This window comes from Rhinoderma darwinii, chromosome 12 (assembly GCF_050947455.1).
Source record: "Rhinoderma darwinii isolate aRhiDar2 chromosome 12, aRhiDar2.hap1, whole genome shotgun sequence".
NCBI classification, from domain to species: domain Eukaryota; kingdom Metazoa; phylum Chordata; class Amphibia; order Anura; family Rhinodermatidae; genus Rhinoderma; species Rhinoderma darwinii.
The window spans coordinates 30,596,786-30,610,286 of record NC_134698.1 but is presented as its reverse complement, the minus strand read 5'-3'; positions in this window follow the sequence as shown (position 1 = coordinate 30,610,286).

Sequence of the window (13,501 nt, the reverse complement as noted above, 5' to 3'; positions counted from 1 at the left end):
TGTGTGTGTGTGTGTGTGTGTGTGGGACATGGTGTATGGTGCTATTATAATTAGAGGTGCAGTGTATGGCGCTATTATATTTAGGGGCGTAGTGTGTGGTATAATGATAACTTTATATTTATTTATAGGTGCAGAAATGTTGGAAAAGTGAGAAGCTGAAGACATGTGAGCGGCAAACTGCAGAAATGGACCGGGAGAAGTCATCATAGAGATCTGGACCAAATGGAGAAAAATAACTAGAATCTGAGACGTCAGCGGTGAGTCACTTAATTTATTTTTTGTGAAACGGCATCTCCCAGCATATCCTTATCATTGTTCGGGCCATGCTGGGAGCTGTCGTTTTACGCCGTACAAACCTATACGGCAGGGGTTGCACTAAATTGAGCTGTATTTGTTCTGGGGCTGTATATATGTAGTGAGCTTGGTTCTTGTGTTGTGTATAGGACCATATTGCTTGTGAAATGTACAAATAATTTTATGCTCGCGTTACATAAAAATAAATGACACGTCGATTGGTAGAGAAAACAAACACGGCGAGGGGGAAGGAGATGTCGGGAAAGAGGTTGGGGGGGGCGCCAAACTGTATCTTTGCCCCCTGGTGCTGGAGAACCTAGCTACGCCTCTGTCCAAGGTACAGAGTTCGCTACAAGAATGGATATGCCCTTGGTTTTAGAGTCCGGAGAGGAACTGTGGTATACATCTGGGAATCTCGAGTTGCGGAGCGACAGCAGCTGGTCGGAGCGGAAATGTGTCTCCTGCAAGAAGACCACCTGAGCCTGTTTTTTCCAGAGAAGACGTAGCAGTGAGGATCTTTTCTCCGGTATATTCAGGCCCTGGACATTTAGAGAGGTAATAGTTCGTTTGGACATAGTGCGGACGGTGTTACGACCCCGAGGATAAGGGGAGCGGAGCGGAGCGGGGGGGGAGTGGGTCAAACAAGAGAATAAAAGGGTATGGTAGGAGGGACAGAGAAGAGGACAGAAGCAAGAGAAAAAGAAGAGCCCAAAGGCTCCAAGGGACTACTGGGAGTTGCACGACCCAAAAAACAGGACGAGCAAGACCACAGGTCAACAAAGTGGAGTCGTAGAAAGACACAGCAACACAAGGCATCCGGAGCGCCCGGACAACATACTTCATAAGTAGTCATATTTAGGCAGTAACAGAATGACAGCCATAACCCCAGACTAACATAGGGCCCAGGCGATAAGATAACCCAAACCCCCTCCCTTATGACATAACGTTGAGAACATGGCCTCCACCACCCACAAGTCCAACAGTCCCGTTAGTACTTGACGGCCCTACGATAGGGGTAAAGCTGCTACAACGGCCCGCACCACGTGTCATGTGATGAGACCGAACTCCAGGCCTGCAACCACGAACACTGGCAACATAGAACTCTGCCGGCGGAGATCAAGCCGTAGAGGAGAAAAGGAACAAGGAGCCAGTCAGTCCCTTCAAACTTCGTTTCCCTGGCGAGGGCTACGCGCCGGGCGTCTGGATCCCTCATCTAGCAGCTCCGGTCATCTTGGTTGAGTCGTCGGGTCTCTCCTATGCGGTAATGAAGGAGGCAGTAGGGTCCAATCCGGGACCGAGACCCTCTCAGACTCCAGGAATCAGAAGGCATCCGTGAGGTCAAGCAGCGTTTTAACGGCAAAGGTCTGGCCAGCCTTCCGAAGGATTATATGAAAAGAGTGGCCCCACCGATAAGAGGAACCTGCCCGCTTAGTGGCATCCAGTAGAGGTTTAACGATACGCCTCATCTAGAGTGTTAGGCGAGAGACATCAGGCAGGATCAAGACGTCAGCCCCGTAGTAGGGGACCGAACCGCGGTCCCATGCGTTACGCAAAATGTCCTCCTTCTGTCTGTAGAAATGGACTCTACAGATCACATCTCTGGGGCGGTCAAAGTCCCTGATTCTAGGGCCTGCCGTGCGATGTACCCTGTCCAACTCCAATGGCGCTCCCAGTGCACGATTCAGCAACTTATTAAAGATGGTGGACACCACTTCCTGCAACTCTTCTGGGGGCACTGACTCAGGGATCCCACGTAACTTAAGATTATTGCGCCTGCCTCTGTTTTCGATATCATCCACATGAAACGCAAAGTCCTTCAGACGCATGGCCTGATTACTCACGGTTGTGGAAAGCGTTGACACTTCAAAGGCTAGGGACCGGTTGTTGTTCTCTAGATGAGTGACTCGATCGTCCAGAGAGCGCACAGATTGGGAGACTTACATCAAGGCTTTGGCCTGTTTCTCCTCCAGCTGAGACATGTGCGCCGCCATGTCGGATCGTGTAGGGAGAGCTCGTACCATCTCCCATAGGCCAGCTAGGGTACGGCCCATCTGTGTGCCCAGCTCCTGAACCCCCATGGAAGGGCACTACCGGCAAGGGAGAGTTAGACAGGAGAGCTGCCGGAAAGTCCTGCGAGAGCTCCGGCAGGGCGCACGTGGTCGGGGCCATGGAGGACGCCATGACACCTGCAGCAGCGCGGCCGTCAGGTTTCTGCTGCTGGGCTGGCGCTGGCTGCAGGAAACGAACCAAGGAGGGTTCACGGGAGGCTCTGGGTATGCTGGGCTTACATTTGCCCCTTAGCATGGCGTTTTTGGTCCGGTATCGGGTGAGTATTCACTGTGAGGTAAGCTGATGTGTCCGGAGCTCCGAATCAATGCTGCCTCACGCGGCCATGCCCAAGCCACTCCCCCCTCAAGCCAGAACTTTTTTTATTTTTCCATCAATAAAGTCGTGCGAGGACTTATTTTTTGCGTAACGAACTGTAGTTTCGATCAGTACTATTTTTAGGTACATGCGACTTTTTGATCTCTATTTATTCAATTTTTGGGAGGTGAAGTGAAGTTTGTTTGTTTATATATTTTTATTAATAATAAAGGACTGATAAAGGAAAAAGGGGGATTTTTACATTTATCACTTCTAAAACTTTTATTTTCTTATTTTACACATCTTTTTTTTACTTTTTTTTTAACTTTATTACTTTGTCCCACTAGGGGACTTGAGGACAGGAGGCCCTGATCGCAATTCTAATACGCTGCACTACATGCGTAGTGCAGTGTATTAGAGCTGTCAGCTACTCTCTGACAGCAAGCATAGTGGGTCCTGACTTTGTCAGGACCCACTAGGCTTCCGTCGATGGCATAGCCGGACGCCATTGTTAGGTGTCCGGTTGCCATAGTAACCATCGCCGGCCGCTATCGTGTAGCAGGCCGGCGATGGTAGCTTAACCCCTAAAAAGCTGCGAACGCTATTGAACGCAGCTTTTAATGGGTTAATCAGCGGGGACACATCGATCGGTCCCCGCTGTAGGAGCTGCAGCAACTGCTGTACAAGACAGCAGCTGTCACAGCTCCTGCATGTGTCGGGAAGATGGCCGAAATGGCCGTTACTCCCGTGACATACTATTCCGTCATGGAGCGCGAACGGGATGGTTTCCATGACGGAATAGTACGTCACTGAGCGTTAAGGGGTTAATATTTAAAGAAGGTTAAATAGTTAATTATGTGTTTGTATTTTTTCTTAGGAGTTAAAGAGGCTCTGTCACCACATTATAAGTGCCCTATCTCCTACATAAGGAGATCGGCGCTATAATGTAGGTGACAGCAGTGCTTTTTATTTTAAAAAAACTATCTATTTTCACCACTTTTAGATTTATGCTAATGAGTGTCTTAATGCCCAAGTGGGCGTGTTTTTACTTTAGACCAAGTGGGCGTTGTACAGAGGAGTGTATGACGCTGACCAATCAGCGTCATACACTCCTCTCCATTCATTTAGTCAGCGCATAGGGATCCTTTTAGATCACTATGTGCTGTCTTAGGGCATGCCCACACGTGGCGGATTTCCTCCGCAACTGTCCGCATCAATGCTGCACAGAATCTGCGTTGCAGATTCTGCGGCGGATCTGCCCAAAATGTGCAGCAAATTGATGCAGACTAGCTGCTGCGGACTGCGGGAAAAGTGCTTCCCTTCTCTCTATCAGTGCAGGATAGAGAGAAGGGCCAGCACTTTCCCTAGTGAAAGTAAACTAATTTCATACTTACCGGCCGTTGTCTTGGTGACGCGTCCCTCTTTCGGCATCCAGCCCGACCTCCCTGGATGACGCGGCAGTCCATGTGACCGCTGCAGCCTGTGATTGGCTGCAGCCGTCACTTAGACTGAAACGTCATCCTGGGAAGCCGGACTGGAGACAGAAGCAGGGAGTTCTCGGTAAGTATGAACTTCTATTTTTTTTACAGGTTGCTGTATATTGGGATCGGTAGTCACTGTCCAGGGTGCAGAAACAGTTACTGCCGATCGCTTAACTCTTTCAGCACCCTGGACAGTGACTATTTACTGACGTCTCCTAGCAACGCTCCCGTAATTACGGGAGCCCCATTGACTTCCTCAGTCTGGCTGTAGACCTAGAAATACATAGGTCCAGCCAGAATGAAGAAATGTCATGTCAAAAAAGCAAGACGCATCCGCAGCACATATAACATTTTCATGACAGCTGCGGACTTCATTGCGGAATTTAGAATCTCCATTGAAGTCAATGGAGAAATTCCGCCATGAGTCCGCCACAACTCCGCAACAGCCATTGCATGCTGCGGACACCAAATTCCGCTCCGCAGCCTATGCTCCGCAGCGGAATTTTCTGCCTCGTCTAAACGAAGCCTACTAAAAAGAAGTGGAAGGCAATGGAGAAACGGCTCCGCTGCGGATTAACGCTGGGGAGTGTCCGCAACGGAATTCAAGAGCAATTCCGCCACGTGTGGCTTTGCCCTTATACTAACACATTAACGATACTGAAGTGTTTAGACAGTGAATAGACATTCCACGGGATGTCTATTCCCAATCTCTGCACTTCGTTAATGTGTCTGTGGTAGTTACAGCAGAGCAAGCGTAATCTCGTTGTAACCTGTCATCTACAGCGTAATCTCGCAAGATTACGCTGTGCTCTGCTGTAACTACCACAGACACAGTAACGAAGTGCAGAGATTGTGAATAGACATCCCGTGGAATGTCTATTCACTCTCTAAACACTTCAGTATTGTTAGGGTATGTGCACACGACCTCTTTTCAGACGTAATGGAGGCGTTTTACGCCTCGAATTACGCCTGAAAAAACACCCCTAATATGCCTACAAACATCTGCCCATTTCTTTCAATGGGAATTACAATGTTCTGTTCCCACAAACCTTTATTTTACGCTTTGCTGTCAAAAAACTGAGCGTAAAAAGACGCTCCGTAAAAAGAAGTAGCATGTCACTTCTTGAGGCGTTTTTTGGAGCTGATTTTCCATTGAACACTATGAAAAACACCTCAAAAAAACGCCTGAGAAGAAGCCTCAAAAGAAGCTCCAAATTTAATTTTCAGCTTCCAAAACGCCTGAAAATCAGAAGCTGTTTTCTCTGAAATCAGCTCCGTATTTTCAGACGTTTTTTGTTAAGCCGTGTGAACATACCCTAAATGTGTTAGTATAAGACAGCACATAGCGATCTAAAAGGATCCCTATGCGCTGCCTAAATGAACGGAAAGGAGTGCATGACGCTGATTGGTCAGCGTCATACACTCCTCTGTACAACGCCCACTTGGGCATTAAGACACTCATTAGCATAAATCTAAAATCGCTAATAAAGTGGTGAAAATAGATAGTTTTTTTTAAAATAAAAAGCACAGCTGTCACCTACATTATAGCGCCGATCTCCTTATGTAGGAGATAGGGCACTTATAATGTGGTGACAGAGCCTCTTTAAAAGCATTTTGTTTATCTTTTACATCAGGAAAGCTGCCGACGTACAAGATAAACATATCCATAGGCCTCCATTATCCTGACGGAGACCAAAACAGTGTTCTTTTGGCCTCCATCGGGCTGGTATAGCTTATATTTGAATGATGGAGTAGCGTAGTAAACTACGCTATTCCATCCTATGAGTTCCCGCATAAAAACGTAAACATATAGGGATAGTGAAGTCAGGAGCTTCCACGGTGTTGTAGTCCTGGCCAGAGGGCTATTAGATGGCTCTGTCTGGGACTACGGTCCCCTGAAAATACCTGAAGTCACTGTCTCACTCACATATGGACAGTGGCGGCAAGAGGAGGTGCTGTAGTTCCCAAGTAGAGCATCAGCTGATGCTATGTTCGCCGAATCCAGCGATATGGATCTCCTGAAGTCACTGTCCATAAATGCACAATGAGTTCAGTAGTTTCCACAGGGACGGTCCCCCGGCAACGTATCCCACTGTATGCCATACAGTGGGATACGTTTGGGCCTTTTGTCGTAGGTATACATAGGGGGTTTTCACAACATATACCTCCAATGGAAGCCCCTAAGGTGATGTGAAGAGGGACTGAGGTGTATGCATGGTGTGAGTGTGCACATGCAAGATCTTTAATTCCAAAAACTTTTATGCCAAATGGGCTTTCCAACATTTAAAACAAAAAAGGACTCTCTTCCATATAGGCCACAAACATCTACTGTTTTGGCGTATGACATACGGGACACCCACCAATCGGCTGTTTGATCGTATGAGCGTAGTACCTACTTCCACTGTTCCCCCTTATACAAACAGCTGCTTGGTAGGTGTCTCGTGTGTTGGAAAAAAAACACATTAAATATTTGTGGACTATACTGAGGATAGACCATCTTTTGATATTCTCAGGATAAATCCGTTACTATGGCTGACTGAATGGAACAATAACTGTACATTTATTTTACCTTTTTAAAAAACATAATGAGGTATTGGTTTGCATTTCTGCCAAATGTATAGAATCACATTTTTTTTTTTAAATTAATACATTTTCAAAAAAGACAAATACTTTAGCTCGCAACTCACGTCAAGGGTCCTCATTCTCTTGTTTGTTCCTACTCTACTACTACAACTTTAAACGAAACTAAATAACATTTGTAACATAAACAGGAAATACAACAGTCCCAATGAAATTTAATTTGGTCCACGAAGCACATTCATCTGCCAAGAAACTGCTCCCTCAGGTGATACAAAATAGTCTGTATACAAATCACGGACGGCCAGTCCAGACACTTCAGGTCTTCCATGCTGTGTGTAGTCCAAAGAGATGGTATCTGACAAATGGTTCAGCTCAGCGTCCAATGCCGACTCATGAATCCTCAGGAAACTGTGGAGGACAACACAGGCTTGGATAACCTTTGTCACATTCGCAGGATCCATCTGAATGGAGCTCTGGCCACTTGCTGCTTAGAATTCCAAATATGCGGGGAATGGCTTGGACATGGCCCCGACCAGACGTGCTGCTTAAGAGCTCCGTTCCTGCACGGCCCTAACCCTTCCATTAGCACTTATTATCGATAAAATTTACTTACCTGATGGTCAGGAAATCTAAGGCCTCCTCCGGGATTCCATATTGTACAAGGCAGATGTCATCCGCCGGTTCTATTCAGCGTTTCCTCACGGACGCTGCTGCTGGAGGGACCTCTAACATGGCGCCGCTGGAGGGGAGAAGAGATGGCGCCGGAACTCCGTCTGCAGAGGAGATTTCATCTGCATCCACCGCTGCTGCATCAGGTACTGGCTGTACCCTTTCCTCTGTCCTCTGGGGCAGCTTCCTTTCCTCTTGGCTGGGGAAGAGATGTGTTCTTCTGCTGCTGTCATGGCGCCTCATGCTCTGGACCGATTGCCACATGGTGCCTGTCATGGCGTCCTGGTCTCCCCTTCTTCATCCCTTGGTGTGTTGGGGCTTGTATTACTGCCTCCCATATCCTCCAGAGCTCAGGGTCTTCACCAGTCTCCCCATTTCTCTGGAGACGCTGTTCTTGGAGATGACTTACAGGGCTTGAGACAATAGGTGTCAGCTTTAACCACTAAACAGGACATGGAGCGTTATATTAATCGCTTAGAGACTACTTATAAATCTGAGATTCAATCTCTCACTAATAATCTCTCACATTTGTCTGATCAAGTGCAGCGTATGGAAGGTGATATTTCCACTGCCTCAGTGCAACAAGTCTCACATGCAAATCGCTTGGATCAACACTCTCATCAGATTCATATGCTCTTTAATCTGGCGGAGGATCATGAAAATAGGAATCGCCGTAACAATATTCAGCTTCGGGGCATTCCTGAGGATGTTTCTCCTGGACAACTCATACCCATTTTACAGACGCTGTTTAATTCTTTGCTGAATCATCCTGCTGGTGATCCTCTGGAAATGGATAGAGCCCATAGAACCTTAGGTCCTCGCAATCCGGACCCTGACAGACCTAGAGATGTTCTATGCCGTGTTCATTTCTTCTCTATCAAAGAACAGATTATGAGGAAGGCTCATGATAAAGGTGACCTGTTATTGAATGGTGTCAAGATTCAACTGCTGTCTGACTTGTCTAGGATGACTTTGGACAAACGCAAAGTGCTGCGGCCTTTATTGGATGTGCTGAGAGAGCATACGATTTCTTACTCGTGGGGTCACCCCTTTCAATTGTGCGTTGCTGATTATTAGAGACCGAGGGGATTTGATTTCTGTGTTGCTCTCCATTTGCCTTGTGTCTCCATTCCTGAATGGCCTTATGTTCCTCCTCCACCTCCACGTCCACGTCCAAGACCACGCCGGCGTGGTTGCTCTCCTGCATCCACTATGGGGCGTCATAGAGGCCGTAATGCGGATCCGGTGTGATTCCTTCCTGATGTCTGCTCTTAGGTTTACTGCTGGAACTCTATTTTTGCTTTATTCGCCTGAGTATGTCGGCTGCTGAGTTTATCTGTGGAGACTTTCATATGTTTATTCCATTTCCCTGTTATGTGGGGTTACTGTTTTTTGGGATTTACCAATTTCCTTGTGGCTGTTTGCTGCTCATGGGCTGGAGGAATTGTTATACCATGACTGTTTATTTCCAGATCTTTATATGTCCATGTTACATTTATGCTGACAATGACTGTTTTTAGGATGGTTCTTTATTGCACTCCTTTCTGTTCCTGACCATGCCAGATGCCTTATGATATATCTAATCTAACTTGTTTTCTTTCCTTATTCGATACAGCTTGGTTTTGTATTATTGATAGGGTTGGGGTGTGTGGGGCGCTGGCTTGACCTTGTCCTGACACTTCTCCTCTTAGGGAATCACTGGTTACTGTCCAGTGTTTATTGGATTGTTTCTCCTTGATTAGTATTAAGGAGTGGGTGATAGTTTCACCCGATTCTTTGTCTTTGTTCGTCGTGTTTTTCCCTTCCTAGTTTGTCTTGTCTGGTTCGTCTTTGTCTTCATTGCGTTTTCCCATATTATTTGACCTGTTTCTTAAACGGTGAGGAAAATGGCGGAGTTGAAAGTATGTACCTTTAATGTTAGAGGACTTAATGTCCCTGAAAAAAGATCACAGGTGCTGTACAATATGCATAAAGAGCGTGTGCATATGTAATGATGGGGGTAGGGAAAAAGACAAGTGAGCCCTAATCTACCCGCCACTCAGTCCCTGCCTACTTGCAACGACCTACCCTAGGCGACGGGGTACAACTGGGTGACGGTCCCTACACTCAATAAGTGAACGACAGACAAGGGAACACAGAACCTAAGGGAAACGGGGCAGTTGCCCACGGAAACACAGTGAGCAACAAGAGTAGTAAACGAGCCGAGTCAAACCAGGAGAGTACGAGGTGCCAAACGCAGAGCAGGAGAGTAGTGAACAAGCCGAGTAAAACCAGGAGAGCACGAGGTACCAAACGCAGAGCAGGAGAGTAGTCAACAAGCCAGGGTCAATACGAAGCAGGGACAAATAGTACAAGAAGCTGCAGCAGGGCCAGGAAACCAACAGAGAAGATTCACAAGCAAGGAGGAACAGGAAAGGCAGGTATAAATAGACAGAGGGCGGGAGCTAGCTCCGTTTGGCCAGGCTGCGATAGGCTCTCCCACTCCTAAGCCTGCCATCCTGAGTGGTGGAAGATGGAGTCAGTCTCACAGACCTAGAAGCAGGTGCAGACTGATTACCTATGGGCGTTGATAAAGAAGCTGTGCCTGGCAGATCCTTTACAGCATATCTTGTTTTTACAGGAGACTAATTTTCAGGTGGGCCATACCCCAAAATTTACTAACCGCTATTATCCAGTCTGGTTTCATAGTGCCAACCCGGACTCCAAGATGAAGGGTGCTAGTATTTGTATACATAAATCGTTTTCTCATAAGATACTTGACGTATTAACGGATCCAGAGGGTCGGTATGTATTTCTTAAACTTTCCATTAGAAATAAGATCTTCACTCTGGCCAATTTATATCTTCCTAATCAAGATCAGGTTCGTTTGTGCCGACTGTTTCTGAGGAGGCTAGAGGAGTTTTCAGAGGGAGTCTTGATTGTAGGAGGTGATTTTAACTTGACCTTTGATTCCAGACTTGATACCTCCTCGGGCAGGTCTGCTGTTCCTAAGTCACAATTGGCGGCCTTGAAGACTACGATGCATTCCATGCAATTGATTGACGTGTAGCGGATTCTTCATCCTAAGGTATGAGTGTATACTTATTTCTCTCCCTTACATAATATGTACAGTCGATTGGATGCTTTTCTCGTTAGCCACCACTTGCTTACCTGGCACCCTGTTTCTGGGGTGGGTCCCATGTTTTGGTCGGATCATGCTCCGGTCTTTTTAACACTTACATTTCCCGATTCGGTGCCCAATTTCCAATCTTGGAAACTTATTGATCTCTTGCGCGATGCGGTATGTGTGTCGGCTCTTAGGGATACGCTTACTACCTTTTTTGATGTGCACGCCAATGATTCTACTCCTTTACTGCTACAGTGGGAGGCTTTGAAGTGCGTGGTTAGGGGTGTCCTTATCCAACATGGGGCTCGCTTAAAGAGGGAAAAAGGGGTAGCTATTGACCAACTCCTCACACAGATACAGGATTTAGACTCTAGCCATAAACGCATTCTTTCTTCACAGGTTTTTTCGGAACACACCACGGCAAGAGAATCACTGCATTCTCTGCTTGCTACGATTTTGCAAACAAATGTGGCAGGTCCTTAGCTCGGATTTTGCATCCCTATACACAAGCGTCTTACATTCCTAAAATTACTTCTGCCACTGGGGGTGAGGTTCATGACCCTATCGGCATCACTGAATGTTTCAGACACTATTATTCTACTTTATATAATATTAAGGGACATTTTCACGATATGCAGGCTGATGCATTGCGGGGAAAGATTGATAACTATGTACAGGACACTGCTTTTCCGTCTTTGGAGGCTGGGGATACTTTGGGACTCGAGGAGGATTTTTTGGATTCGGAAGTGGAGCGTGCAATTTGAGACTCTCCCTTGGGCAAAAGCCCCGGGACCTGATGGGTTTAACAACAGATTTTATAAGACATTTAAGGATCAAATTGCTCCATTTTTGAAAAAAGTCTTTAATTCCGTGTCTTCCTCTTGTCCCTCAGTCTTTGGAGGCCCACATTACCCTTCTACCAAAACCGGGTAAAGATCCCACAGCGTGCGCAAACTTTAGACCCATTTCGTTGATAAATATAGACGTGAAACTTTTTGCGAAATTGATTGCCTCTCGTCTCTCTCTGTTCTTGCCTAGCTTGGTCATGGATGACCAGGTGGGTTTTGTGCATGGCAGAGAAGCACGGGATAATACTAATAAGACTCTTCTTTTAACATCATATTGCCAGACGTGCAAGATTCCACTGTGTTTGCTTTCTGTTGACGCCGAAAAGGCTTTTGATAGGGTGCATTGGGTGTTTCTCCATAGTGTCTTGACTCAGGTTGGACTTGGCTCTAACATGTTGAATAAGATTATGGCTCTTTATTATAGTGTAGCGTCCATGGCCGCGGGCCGTCGGGTTTACTCACCTCCCGACGCCCGCAGCCATGGATCTGTGAGTGCTGGTCGCCATCTCCTTCCTAGGAGACGCCAGCGCTCACTTCCGCTCCGTTCGGCTGTGTCCCATAGGGTGCGCGTGCACGCTCGTGCCCGGACTTAAAGGGTCAGCGAGCGCAAATTGGAGGAAGTCATCATCATCAACTGCCACGATTTCCTGGTCTATAAGAAGGCCCCTGGTCTTCTAATCCTTGCCTGAGCGTTGCTAGTTTTCCCAGTCTGTCTTGCAAATAGTCCCTTAGTGTTTCCCGTTCCTGTTGTTACCCGTGCCTTGTTCCCCGTTCCTGTTTCCCGTGCTGTGCCTTAGTATCAAGTCGTGCCACGTCCGGTGTCTTCTGCCACGTCCGGAGGAATCCACTACGTCCTGTGTCATCTGCCACATCCAGAGGAATCTGCCACGTCCTGTGTCATCTGCCACGTCCTGTGTCATCTGCCACGTCCAGAGGAATCTGCCACGTCCAAAGGAATCTGCCACGTCCTGTGTCATCTGCCACGTCCGGAGGAATCCGCCACGTCCGGAGGAATCCGCCACGTCTGGCTCAACTTGCGGCTCCTGTGTCATCCGCCACGTTTGGCGTTATCTGCTGCAACCATCTCCATCAGTGCCAGATCTGCGGACACCGTCTGGACTATCCAGGTACCCTTGTGCGGGACATTTTATTTCTGGGGTTTCCTGTGGTTTGGCCAGCTGCCTCCCCGCTACGGCGGTACGGCCTAGTGGGTCCACTAACCCGCTTCGTGACAGTACGCTCCGGCCATGGACCCCGCTGGTCAACCTGAGACTTTGACGACACAAGCCATGCTGGCCGAGATGGAGGATCTCCAGTCACGACAAGACCAGCTCCTCCTGTCGGTGAATGCCATAGCCCATCGGTTGCTCGCTCCAACCACAGTCATCACCGCACCCGTTCCTGCGGTTCCTCCTGCTACACTTCCTGTTTGTACAGGTACCAACCCCCTGTGTTTCTTGCCGCTACCTCCACGCTATGACGGAGATCCGAGGTCCTGCAGGGGATTTTTGAATCAGTGCCTGATCCATTTCAGACTACATGCCAGGTCCTTCTGTTCGGATGACGTCAGGATCGCCTTCATCATCTCTCTCCTTACTGGCAAAGCCCTAGCATGGGCTAATCCTCTGTGGGAACATCAGGGACCAGAGACCCGTGACTTGCAGTGCTTCTTACAGACCTTCCGCTCGATTTTTGAGGAACCTGGGAGAGTTTCTTCGGCTGCTGCATCCTTGCTAACTCTACACCAGGGAGACCTCTCCGTGGGCGAGTATGCCATTCTGTTCCGTATCCTGGCTCTGAATTGACCTGGAACAACGAGGCTTTGGTGGCTACATTCTGGCAGGGACTGTCTTCAGGGATCAAGGACGAGCTGGCTGCTCGCGATCTGCCATCTACCCTGGACGATCTTATCCTACTCGCCTCCCGGGTTGACATGAGGATCCGGGAACGTTCCCAAGAGGTTCTCCGGGAGAGAGTACTTCCCAGGCTGGATTCTGCTGTCCCGCAGTCCCACCAGAGGATCCGATGCAGGGTAATTATGTCAAATTGTCTACCCAGGAGAGACAACGCAGACGCACTTCTGGACTTTGTCTGTATTGTGGGGGTGGAGGCCATATTGTGCGTCTGTGTCCCCAGAGGCCGGAGAGACCCCATTGCCT